The sequence below is a fragment of the Octodon degus genome, unplaced genomic scaffold, assembly GCF_000260255.1.
Source record: "Octodon degus isolate 3935 unplaced genomic scaffold, OctDeg1.0 scaffold00409, whole genome shotgun sequence".
NCBI lineage: Eukaryota > Metazoa > Chordata > Mammalia > Rodentia > Octodontidae > Octodon > Octodon degus.
The window spans coordinates 150,433-162,042 of NW_004524985.1; the positions used below are offsets into that span (position 1 = coordinate 150,433).

Consider the following 11,610-nt stretch of genomic DNA (forward strand, 5'->3'; position numbering starts at 1 on the left):
GAAAAAAATAAAGGACAAAGCATTAGTGTATGTGTTCTAATTCTTTGTTGCCAATCATACATCCTATTTTTCAGTGTTGACTGCATAAATGTATATTAAAGTTTTAAAAACCTCTTACCTAGTGGTTTAAAAAATAATAGAACTGACAAAAAGAAAAATTTACTCTATTCCTTTTAGCAAAAAACTTTACAGACCCAAAGCCATGTAAGAATAAACACAAGATCAATTTTTCATTTACATTTGTTTTGGGGGTGAGGTGAGCAGGCTCTTACTAGCAGTTCAGGTTGGCCTTAAATTCTCATCAATCTCACCTCAGCCTTCCAAGTACTGGAAATACAGGCATGCACCACCACACTTGGCTTCATTATTCTTAAACTCTTATAATTTCTTTTTCTTCTTGAACAATAATCCTTTTCCTTGTTGTAGAATCTCATTTGTTATATACTAAACTCTCACAAATAGTTAAATCTTTCACTGGAATTGGATTCTGTTCTACACATCCTTTTCTCATTTTAATATATGTGCCATCCAGTATATATCATACATATATTATTTATTTGAGATAATTATTTTATACCTAAAGTTCCTGTCTCTTGTTATTCTTCCCCCAATCTCATTATTGTTCCCTCAAAGATCATTTTATGAAATCCTAGAAATTTTACAGGGACTTTTAGCTATTAGTATATGAAATTCGTGTGCTCCAATCTAGGCAATATTATCATCTTGACTCTATGTTTAGCCTTCAGAGTCCAGGAGATTTAGCAATTAATAGGGAGATGGGGCACACACTGGTCCTTGGTCCTTATCAGAAGCCCGGGCAGGCTTGGAATACACAGCTCTACTGCCTCAGCCTCCTGAGTGCTGGGAGTGCTGGTATGCACCACTATGCCTGACTTATAATAAAAGATTCTACAAAACTTTCCAAAAAGCTTAGTCTCCAAAAGAAAGATAACCAGGCTTAGCAGAGCACACCAGTAATCCCAGTCCTTCAGAGGCAGAGGCAGGAGGATCATAGCAAGGTCAAGAGCAGCCTGAGCTACACACAAAATGAGACTGTCTTTAAAAAAAAAAAAGGCAAGATAAAAAACTCAAACAGTTTTGGCCTTGTGTGTGTTCCTTCCATGCTTTCCAGGCTCAACAACTTCACTGCAAGGTGGGCCAGGGTCCTGAGGGTCCAGCACCATCTCTCAGACTCCTCTGTGGATGCCATCTCATCTACAAAGTCACAGATGACCACATTCTGCTGTGCCTGCCCTTCTGCCAAAAAACAGTAAAGGAAATATTTCTAGTCCAGATACTGTGTGTTCTTTCTTCAGGCCATTACAGTAAATACTAAAATTAGGTAGCATGGCAATCACTGAAGATGCTGTTACCTTAAAATTAATGTATAATGATGTCTGTATTCAAACTCTTACACCCTATCAGTGCATTTGCAACTCATTTTCAGTCACAACGTAATTTTCTTTCAAATGTACAAGTACCTGCTAGTCAAAGATTAAGTGGGTAGTGTTTGGTCCTTGAACACTGGACACGCAGTCTGGGTTTCCAATTTTCTGTGTTATATGGAATGAGTTCCTGGTATGTCATAAACTGAACCCAAAATATGTTGGTGGAATTTTATATGAAAACTTCCTTTATTAATTTTTTTATTGCAAAGTTATTACTTTCAAGTTCTGTAGTAAAACCATTCTTCACCTCTTAAAAAATATATATATATATTCCATCATCCTTGGAGCTAAACTACACTGTTTGTAAGTAGGTGTATTACAGGTTGGGAGTTACTCCTCTGTAACAAGCATACAAAATAATTACAGGACAGGCCTGTCACAGTCCTAACCAGCCCCCTATTACTTGCTGAATTAAAATTTAAGTAGAGGCCCGCCAAGAATAGGCGGTAGCTCAGTAGAATAAACACTTGCCTGGCAAGCACAAGGGCCTGAGTTCAATCCCCAGTTCCACCCAAAAAAAAAAAAAAAAAGGAATGCCATCAAAACCAGCAAGACATGCCTGGGCAAGCCTGATAACATAACACTTTTTCCTTTGTGCTACCCTGTCTTTATTAAAGTCTTTGTATTAACTGATGGCCTTGCAATGTAACCTGACATGTTTAACTTCCTCAGCAACAATGATATCCTTGGACTCTAAGATCATAATGTATCAAATCTGCTGCTGTACCTCCCATTTGCTGTTCCTTTAAAAGCCCCAAACCCTATCAGGTGGGGCTCTGACCCTGTGGGAGCAATCCCAGTCAGGCCCTCCAGAGTAATAAAATTGCTGTCTCCTAGACCTCCTCGGTGCAGTGCCTTTCTGTGTTTGGTCCACTTTGCAGTGACCCCATGACTGCACTCTAACAAATAGGATCAACTTGACCGCTTTTCTATTCCATCTTCTACCTTACCAAGAAAAATTACTTAGCTCTTAACTTCACAGGACTTGATTCCACTGTCCCCAGCAGAAAATGCCTTCCCTCATAACTTCTTTGTTGACAACTTTTTGAAAGACCCTTTTTTTTTCTATGATCTGAAAAGACAGGGTCTTGTTATATAGTTCAGGCTGGCCTTGAACTCAAGTGATCCTCCTGCCCCTCTCAAAGGCTACATGCTTGTGCTAAATGTTTAACAAGCTAGAATACTTTACTTGACCGGGGGTATTTTAAAAGGCACTTTACAAACATGACTTCGTTCATCATCATTACCACCCTAAAGGGCAGGAGACGATACAGTCATTCAGCTGTAAGTGACCTGCACCCCCATGTGCAGTGAGGCCAGGCAACTTGGATTCTTAAAGTCTCAGACTTACCCACCACTTGCTCCACTTCCTTAACACCATAGCAATTAAGTACCTGTGTTTGGCTTCCCACTCCAGCAGTACTCTCTTGGGTATCATGTTTAAGCATTCTTTAGTTGGCTATGTTTTTAAGAGCTTAATAGGTAAAACACAGGGCATCGAGTGCAGTGGGTGGATTAAATACTGTGAATACATAATTACCCAACCTCCATGAATTTCTGGTCTACCAAGGGAAATGAGCCATGTTCAAAAAAAGATGCATCACCAAAATGTAAATCAAGAGTGAAATGAAAGAGAGATGGCAGAAAATAGGGAGGCAGACTATATAGAGACAGGTGGGAGTAATGGAATGCAAAATGAGCCACATATGACACAACACAGACTCCTCCCAAAACCTGCACACTGTATATCCCAAACATAAAGTAGAAAGAAGTGATTTTTAAACAGGCTAAATCACAAGGAATGAAGCAATCAATATCATGCATGTGGCTCAGAAGAAGTGCTAAGCTTCACAAGAAGCACTGGGACAGCTCTGGCACTAACTTCAGTTTGGAAAAGACCCCAGAGACACCCTATAAGTCACCCCCTACAGACACTTCTACTGTGGTGTAGCCTGGTGCTGTGCTCTTGTGCTTGCCTTCCCTGCCACACTCAGATCCTGCCACAACCGGGACTATTTTTACCTCTGACTCTCCAGCACCCCACTAAGCCATCACTCAGCAAAGGGCTTTGGAACTGGGGCAGAGAGATGATGATGGAGACATGTTTTATGCAAAGAGAAAAGCCATGCACTTACAGGGAAGAACAGGAAAAGTACTTTTCTTGCATCATTTGCCATGTCACCGGCTGTCCCTCTGTGCTGCCCAACCCTTGGGGGCTGCTGTTGCTGGTCCTCAGGTAAAGGCACCATTACCCCCAAAGCCCAGGCCAATACAGAAAGCCTGGCTCCCAGTGCATTTGGGTAATGCAGCCTCCCGATCACAGGTAGGCTGTGCACCAGCCCTTGGCAAGGGAGAGCCACATACTAACAGTGTTATTCTTTGTTGTCAACACTTGATATGTGCCATGGGAGTGTTCTTAAAAGCTCACTGACGTTTAAGAGTTTTTTTGTTTTTAAGAGGCAAGGTTTCCCTATGTTGTTCACACTGGCCCAGCACTCCTGAGATCAAATGATTCTCCTTGCCTCAACCTCCCAAGCAGTTAGGATTATGGTTGTGTGTTACGTTGCCCTGCTTAGTTTATAGTTTTAAAGTAATGCTCAGAGGAAATGACTGTTAACAAACTCTGGTGGGAAAGCTGGGTATCATAAAACAATGTAGGAAGACCCTGAACTTCAATCATATACAAAAATTAACTCAAACTGGGCACACTGGCACATGCCCGGAATCCCAGCTACTCAGGAGGCTGAGGCATATATGTTAAAAGCACAATGAGTTACTGTTAATGTCTCATTCTGTTAATGTCTCAATGTCTCACCTCTATTAGGACAGTCACTGTCAATGAAAGGAAAATGACCAGCAAGTGTTGGCAGTGACGTTAATCCAGAACCCTTGAGCACTGCTGCTAAAAGTGAAATGGTGCAGCCACTGTGGAATACAGCACGGCAGGTCCCTAAAAAAATAAAAATAGAACTACCATAGGTTCCAGCCATCTTACTTCTGGATATACAACAAAGAGTCCAAGCAAGTTCTCAACAAGATACTTGTACTCTCATATTGTATTAGAGCATTACCCACAACATCCAAGAAATAGAAGCAGCCCAAGTTTCATCAACAGATGAATAAAGAAAAATGCAGTATTCTCTCTATCTCTGTCTATCTGTCTGTCTGTCTGTCTGTCTGTCTCTCTCTCTCTCTCTCTCACACAAACACACACACACACACACACACTATTATGCAGCCTTAAAAAGGGAGGGAATTCTGTTGCAAGTAACAATATGGATGAACCTGGAGGATACACTATGTGAAGACCATCACAGAAGGACAAATACTTTAAGATTCCATTTACATAATGGATCTAAAAATCAAAATTATAGAAAGCAGAAATGCCAGGCAACAGGTGGAAAAGGAACATGGAGAATTTACATTTTACAGCTTCAGTTCTTTAAGACAAATAAGTTCTAGGTATCTGTTGTGTAACAATTGAATACTTAACTTACTATACACCAGATACTTGTCAAGATGGTAAATGCCATGTTGTATGTAGCACAGCAATAAACACATGAACACAAAAAGTAATGTTCACAGGAATATCACCAAAGACCTGTAGAGCAGCTCCAGGGAAGAGTTTCACTGTGCCACATCTGCACAGGCCGACTCTAAAGTGGGACCGATTGGGTGCCAATTTGGCTCCACCCAGCAGCTCTGGACCTGACATTGTTATTTCATCGCTTTCAACCTACATACTCTTATCTCTAAATAAATAATCAGAATCTCCCACAGGGCTGTTATGAAGACTATGCAACCTAACACATGCAAAACGCTCAAAAATACAACAAACAAGTCTCAGGTACTGTTACCTCTGGAGTGCTACCAGCCAAACTGTCTGCCCATCCACATTATGCCCCAAGGAGTAACTGAGGATGGAAAGAGGCTGAAGTCAAAGGACAATGCTGGTGGCACCAGTGCTATCAACTAACTGCTCAGCCTTGCTGCAAAGTGAGGCTCTGGCCATGCAGAACACCATGCCATTCCAAAGGGCAGTGCTCAGGTTTCATAGAAGACCCCAAAAGAAGTACCTGGACCTTGGTCATTTTTCTTTCCTCTCTCCATCCAGGGAAATTAAATGGAGTTGTGGTACCTGTAATCCCAGAACTCTGGGAGGCTGAGTACAGATTACACCCGGCCTAAGCAATTTAACAAGACCCTATCTTAAAACTGAAAACAAAAGGGGAATGTGGAAGGGGGCTAGGAACACCATACAGTCCTGGGTTCAAAAGCCCTGTGTTCAACTCTAGTACAACCCTAAAAAAAATCCTTAATTTCAAAATGTGGGAAACGTTAAAAGGTTTGAGTACAGATTTTCCTCCAGACAATGAATGTTTTCTATTAGCACTGGCTACAATTAGCAGTACTGCTGCTATTTAGTGACTGACAGGAAAAAAGTAAACACACGAAAAATAATGCAGACAGGAAGTATATAAAAAGGAACCAAGCTCAACCAGAGAAAGAAAAGAGAAAACCAGACTCATGTGTTTTAGGGTAAACAGAACAAAGACTGCTGGCCCTGTGAGTTCTGTTACCAGGTTCTGCATTATTAACAATGTTCAAACCAAAGAGGCTGATGTGAATGAAGTTAGTTAACTTGGTGTTCTCTGCGCTTGTAGCAAAAGAGGGAAATACAGATGAATGAAAAAGAACAGTGTTTCCTGGAGAAGTCACATGAGTAACTCCTGTTAACAAACATGTCATCCTAGACCTCACTGGAGGAGTATGTTGCAATACCACTGGGCAAACATAATTGGGTCATAACTCACACTATAACTCTGCAGCTAGCCTCATGCTGCCAGATGGACAGTGGAGGGAGGGACAAGAGAATAGAAAAAGTCAAAGATGTATTTTACCAATCAGTTTCATACTACTAGGGAACAAAAGTCCCACACAGAAGTCCCACTTTAGGAAACAACCAAATAGAAATTAGAGGAAAAAAGTAGAAAACACAAATTTGATCATTCCTTGTCTCCCACATTCTACATTAGCTGATTATCTGAAAGTTGGGTTGCATCTGACTAAGTAAGCCTACCTTATGGGAAATTCTTATTTACATTAATTTCAATATTGTAGGTTTTTTTTAATCAAACAAGATTTTATTTTTTCTTTACATTATGAAATAAAAATTTTAGGAGCTATCTGAAAATAAATGTGACATTTCTAAAAAATATGGCTTGGCAGGCTATAACATCCCAATTACAAGTTGCAAAAGGCAGCTATAAATTGTGTCTCAGCAGAGGGAGTACTCAGACACTGACAGGAAAACATACAATATAAGTCTAACGTTCTTTCAAGAAAACTAGTACTAAATAAATTAATCTGTCAATTCTCAGTAAAGGTTTGAGTATTGCTGAATATCAGAATTTAGAGACCTTGCACAGGCACACAATCACCACTTGTTGTACACAGAAGAGTAACTACCCACACCAAGGAGAAAGGGTTAATATGTATGCTTCTTGCCAGATTTTATACGTGACAATCACAGGAACACTACTATGTTCTTATACTTTGTCCTTTCTAGACAATGTACATGTAGGTTTTATGTATGAGAAATACAAGGAAGGCCAAAGCAAATAATAAAGCAAACCAGAGCTAACTCACATTCCATCAATCTTGTTACAACAAGCCACATTAAAAAAAAAAAAAAAAAAAAAAGAACAAAAACCTGTGACTATAGGTACAATTCTGCAAAACAAACAATTGCAAAATGAGACTGTGTGTACAGGGCACACAAAAGATAACACTATTGGGATGTGGTAATTTCTGAGGTCAAAAATTTGTGTCCTACATGAAATATGAGTCTTGAAGTTAAACAGTTTGGAGAGTGACAATAATAGGAAAAACAAAGAAAGTCCAGTCTTATTACCAACAGAAGCAAAATGAAAAATTGAAAACAATTCTCTGCTCACAACAAGCATTTAATTTTGCAACTAGTTTTGTTGCCACTAGTCAAAGAAAAACAAACACAAAGATTACCTCATTTCTGATGCTCTGGTGTTTTGTTACACAACTCATTTAATGCAGATTAACAACTAATATTTGCTTGGTATTTCTTTTTCGTTTCTTTCTATTGTTGGAAGGACCCCTCACACATCGGAAAGGCAGTAATTCAAGGCCATGGGGAGGTTTCACCTATCCTTAAGTAACCAACTGAGCACAGGATTTCTTTTTTTGGCAGACCCAGGGATTGAACTCAGGCCCTTGCGCTTGCCAGGCAAGGACTTATTCTACTATCTCGTTGGCCCCTAAGCCCAGGATTTTTAACACCATAAAAATCCCCGGCAAGGAAGTTTGACAAAGGCAGAAGAACTTAAAAGAAAATGCAGAATGAAAAAAAGACAAACAAACCCAGAGACATTTAATGGAGTTATGTTATTTACAGCCAACAGCCTCCAATGGCTGTCCTGCATAGGCATAGCCTCCAAAAAGAAAACCTTATCCAGCCTATACCCCTCAATTCCAGTACCATGACCCCATCACTCTGTGCTTCAAGACTGCTCTCCATGCCTCCCCACCTGCTGTTAACTCTACCTTGACACAACCAGAAAACTCAAAAAGCCAAAGATTTCAAGGTATTTTTTTTTTAATCCTAACAGTGACCTGTTAAGCATTGGGAACTGTTCCCACCCACCTCCAACAAAGAGACTGGTTTCAGATTTACCTAGAGTCAAACAGAGAACAGCAGGACCTACAGTGCATAAGTACTTCCCTGGCTCCCTGCTTAACTCCTACTTATGCTTCAAACCCCAGACTAAACATCCTTATTTCAGTAAAACCTTCTTTACTTCCCTCCAAAAGAATCAACTAACTGTGCACTCTTCTGCTTCCTCAGCACTTCGGAGAAATCTCTATCAAACTGTAATGGGGTGCATGCGTGTGTGTGTGTGTATGTGTGTGTGTGTGCGCGCGCGCGCTCTGCACCACTACAGAATGAAGGCCTCTAGGGTGAGATTTTTATCTACTAACCACCACCAACCCCCAAATCTGACAGAAGCAGTAATGGAAGCTTATTGGCATTTGTTGAAATCAATGTTTTCATTAAATCATTACAACTGAAACCTTTAGATGGCCCTTGGAAATATTCTGGTAACACATTTGATTTTTGAAAAGAACTATTATAACTTAAGGGGGGTACCCTACCGCAATGGAAGTTTTCTTTAGTCTATGTGCTCACCATTCATTTACATAACAAGTTTCTCCTAGATTTCAGCAGCAAATAAATCAATTGAAATCCCTCTTCATGTGCCTTACCAAGGGCAAATGTGTGGGAAAAAAAAGTTAACTGAGCAAACTTGTCTACAAAAGGTGCCTGAACTTAAATTTGCTCTTCAACATGTATCAAAGGACTAAGACAAACTTCTGACCACACACAAAATTCAACTATTTACGCCAATCACATGCAATGAAGCCAGATTACTGTTTTAAACAACACTGATTTAGAGTCTCTCAGGATAGTGGTCAGATTAAGGGCTCATTTCTTTGTAGCTAAAATAAACTTATTTTGGAAGATTTTTGAGATAAGATTTCTCTATGTAGTTCAAAATGGCTATGAATTATGTAGCCCTACCTAGCCTAGATTTCGTGGCAATCCTCTTGCTTCAGCCTCTAAATGCTAGGATTATAGGTACATACCACAATATTTGGCTTAAAAACACCCTTTATCTTTTTGAAGACTGATCTTCCTTGTGTGTTTTGAAGGATTTTATGTATACACATACACAACAAAGATCCTAATTTGAAATGATTTTTTCTAATTATTTTCACTACTGGGGCTGAAATGGCTACACAAGTTAACCAACTACTCCACTTACACTAGGCCCAGTCTTTTTAAATTGTACTTCAAGACCAGCTCTTGCTAAATTGCCCAAGATGGCCTCAAACCTGAGAGCCCCCGACTCAACCTCCTCAGCAGCTAGATTTTGAGGTATGTACCACCACATCCAGATTTTTCTAAGGTAGCCTATTTCAAAGCCAGTTTGTGACCTTAAAACATTTTTTTATTGTGTAAATGCAAAGGCCTATTCGAAAATTCATTAATGCTTCTGTTCTGAGGGGTGTATTGATGGCCCACACAGGTGAATCAGGACCATGTCTCAAACTGGGCTTCATTATTCTGCGCACAAGCCCAGCAAACACAGGATGAAGTTCTGAACTGGCTTCCCAGCCCCTGCACACCCTGCTCCAGCCTCACCTCTGCCCCATCCCTAGGTTATGCCTGTCTTTCCTCAAGCCTGTACTTCCCTTTTGGCAGTCATTCCTTGCTTGAAGGATATCAAATACTGTCTCAGGCACTTTCTTGTCACTGGGTCACAATACCTGACTGAAAGGAGAAATTTCTTTTTATCTTATTTTTTATTTTTGGTCCCTGGTCATTGTGCTCCAAGGCAGAAACAGGTTGGCAGAGAAGCCTGTCATAGGGAAAGGTGCCCAGCTCAGGGCAGCTGGGGAGCAGTGCTCACAGGGGAGTTGGGGATGACAATCCACCCTTCTGGGCCACACCTTGTCACAGCCCAGTCAGGACTGAGCTCATCATCAATGGGTCCACTGAGGTAAGGCACTAATGCCCAGTCACCTTCCACACATGCCAGGCTTTGGGGGAGATGTTAGAGCCAAATTCCATCACTATTTCCATGGGTACGAGCACCTGCCTTCCCTCTGTTGAGACCACACAAAGCATTTGAGTTCTCAAGGGCCTGTGAAAGCCTCTCACACAGAGCCAGGCAAGCTCTGCCTAGCTCTAATCGAATCTCACCCAGTTACAGGATAGAGTAAACTCTCCTCTCCCCCGACTCGGTGCACATCTGTGCACATCTGGAAGAGGATTCCCATCAGGTCAGAGTTAAGACAATATTCAAATTTGTGTCACATACTTGGAAACGTCACTTAGTGGTCTCTGCAAAACACCATTCAATTTCAAAATCACAGGACTCAGGTTTGTCAACAATTATGTTACCTGAAATGTTCTATGTGATGTCAAGGAGCGCGAAGGCAAAAGGCACAGGGGTCCCAAGAAGACAAAATTGAGCAGAATGAGAAAAGAATTGTAGTCATCTGATTCTGGGGCAGAAGACATAATAGGTACTGAAGACATGACTAGCTTCCATACAAAGAAATTTAACTCTGGCTTATTTCTGTCAAGGACTTCTATGTGCCAAATCCACATTTTACTGAGAGCCTTTCCTGCTTCACTAGCAGAATGAAAAGAAGATGGGTCATACCCGGTTATGGACAGAAAAGGCAGGTCAGGGTCACGGTTCCCACACTTAGGGTTAAATAAATGACTTGCGCTTCCTCTCTGAACAAACAGGAAAAGGGAGAAAGAAACGCATAGGCTTCAAACAAGTGGTATGAATACAGACGAGCTGCAACCATGGGTTTTAAACGCCTGCCTCCAGCCCCAGCATTATAGGGAAGAAGCACCCTGGGGGAAAGAGAACCAGAATCATAAACACAACATTAAAAAATCATCAGCGGTGCGTCTTAGAAAAATTACTAGTGAGATTTGGGTCACAACCGCCGACTTTCCCTCAAAAGTGCTTTCTAATAATACGGAGCTACATTCCAAATAGCTTCTTCCCTCTGCCAAGAACTCGCTAAGGACACCTCCCCCTGCTCAGCAACCAGGGTGAAAAATCAGAGCCGGGCTCCTTACTCCCTCGGCTAGCAAAGGAAACTGTGAACGTCTGTCCAGCCGGGCATTTATCCACAAGAGTGGCTCCTCAATGATTTCTGGAGGCGATGGTGACTTTTAATCGGTCCTTCGGTTCCCAAGGGGAAAAGCAAGCGCAGAAGAACCAAAGAGGATGGGCGAATATGGACCCGAAGGAAAAAGTTAGGGGAGCAAAGAATTCATCTAGAGCAAGGGAGAGTAGTCGGGAAGTACTACAGAAAGCACAAAAGGGAGAAAATAACATGCCAACACCCGAAGATAAGCAGCTAAAAAGGAAAGGGGAGAAGCAGCCGAGAGTTTGGAGCTCCGCGCTGCTGAACTCTCCAAGCTGCGGCGCTCCGACTTTGCCGATGGCAGGGCGCTGCCGGGTCCGGAGCCCCGGCCGCAGCGCGCACACCCGAGGGCGGGGACCGGGAGACGGCGGCGCCGGCAGCCCGCGGGCGT

At 41.6% G+C, this 11,610-nt stretch overlaps 1 protein-coding gene across 1 annotated transcript in view; it reads right to left on the minus strand.

Annotated features, from left to right (window-relative positions):
- The window catches only part of LOC101578521 (proton myo-inositol cotransporter-like), a gene marked incomplete at its 3' end in the record, with an annotated part of 110,969 nt that overhangs the window by 98,617 nt on the left and 742 nt on the right, over window positions 1-11,610 (minus strand). The gene's annotated exons all lie outside the window — the stretch shown is intronic.